Source organism: Struthio camelus, chromosome 10 (genome assembly GCF_040807025.1).
Source record: "Struthio camelus isolate bStrCam1 chromosome 10, bStrCam1.hap1, whole genome shotgun sequence".
In the NCBI taxonomy this organism is placed as follows: domain Eukaryota; kingdom Metazoa; phylum Chordata; class Aves; order Struthioniformes; family Struthionidae; genus Struthio; species Struthio camelus.
This window is the reverse complement of record NC_090951.1, coordinates 25,961,289-25,962,829: the sequence shown is the minus strand read 5'-3', so window position 1 is coordinate 25,962,829 and position 1,541 is coordinate 25,961,289. Positions and strand designations below refer to the sequence as shown.

The 1,541-nt window shown below is 59.5% G+C and overlaps 1 non-coding gene across 1 annotated transcript; it reads right to left on the bottom strand.

Moving 5' to 3' along the window:
• Positions 1 to 431: 431 nt before the first annotated feature.
• On the bottom strand, positions 432 to 525 carry TRNAI-UAU (transfer RNA isoleucine (anticodon UAU)). The gene is made up of 2 exons: positions 488 to 525; positions 432 to 467 (listed from the first exon to the last, which is right to left on the bottom strand). It is a non-coding gene; the product is annotated as a tRNA-Ile (tRNA).
• Positions 526 to 1,541: the final 1,016 nt, after the last annotated feature.

Here is a 1,541-nt window from a genome sequence, read left to right as displayed (position 1 = left end):
AGCTTTTGCCTGCAGCTCCACCGCAGTGCTCGCGTGTAGAGAGCCAGGAGTGCTTCCTCCTGGCCTGGCTGCAGGGGGAAAGGCTGGCTAGGAAGGCTCTGCCACAGTGAGGCTGGGCAGCTGGTGCTGGGAGAGTGTCCGCCTGGAGGGCAAATGCTGAAGAGCAAAGGAAAATGTTAGCATCTGCGCCCTGAGTGGGGTCTGGATCCTCTGCGGAAGAGAAGGGAGGAGAGCCCAGCTCTGCCTCCGGGGCCCCAAACCGAGTGCTATGCGGGCAGAGCCCAGGTCAAGCCTGGAACGGCCCCGAGCGCTTCTGGTGTTCCAAGGTGTCTGTATTGGCAGGTCCCGGGATGTCTGGCTTGAGACAGATGTCGCTGCTAGAAAGCTGCACCGCCCAAGGGAAGAGGAGGCAGTGCATGATCAAAAGCCCATGCTCCAGGTGAGGCTTGAACTCACACCCTCAGCATCCCTCCGCTTAGCACTGCTGTATAAGTACTGCGCGCTGGCCCATTGCGCCACTGGAGCACGCTTGGAGAGGCGGACTGGAGCCCACGAGCAACCATTGTTGCCTGCGATCACCATGGCTCTTCAGCATTAACCGGGCACCTCAAGTGCTTTCCTCTTTGTCTCGTCCAGCAAGGAGCAGCCATTGCGTGCCAGGCTTGCAACATTCACCAGGGCACGGAGTGCCAGGGCAAAGTGCCCCTCGGCAGGGTTTAGCTGGCTAGAGGCAGGAAAAGGGAGGCCACAGGCGACCCAGGGCTGGGACAGTGAGGTCGCTGCTGTGGCAGCCCTGTGAGGCCATTGAGTGCATCAGAAAGCCCCTGTAGTGAAGGCAGCCGGGGGAGGGGGCGAGGGGAGGCAGAAGAAGGACACCCGACTGCCACAGGGACCGTGAGTAAGGGCAGACCCAGAGCAGCCAAAGCCATGCTGGGCCAATGGGAGTGGAGGCTGGAGAGGGGCTAAGGCAGCCAAGAAGGACACGGAGAGCAGCAGCAGGGAACACTGGTCCCAAACCACATCTCGTGGGGGAGCCAATGGGCTTCTGGCTTTGCGCTCTGCTCCCGAGGGCATCTGGGCTCTGGCCTAACCCCTGCCTGGCTGTCAGAGTCCAGTAGTCTCTGCAGCAGCATCTTGTAGCTATTCCACACAGGGAGGGTCAAGAGGGACCTCACGGAGCTCTCAGAGCGAGACGAGACAGAAGGGTCACCGCACCAGAAAAGCCAGCGGGCAGTCCCCCAAAGCAGCAGAACGTCGCCCTTCCAACTCCCCACTGAAAACCAGTTCTTCTCTTTTAAACTGACAAGCACTTTTCTGGAAATCAGGGTCAGCACCACTTCATGAGTTGCATGGCCAGGGAAAGCTGCCAACTAAGCGCACAGGCAGGGCAAAACAGTACTGGCTGAGTACTCAGCTTCTGGACCTCCTTGGCAATTTGTTGGTCCCTGCAGCAGCAAGGCGGTCCAAAGCCTTTGCCTCTTTACTACGCCGAATGTCTGCCAGTGAAGCAGGTGCTTAGTAAGAGGCAGCACTTGCAGGGA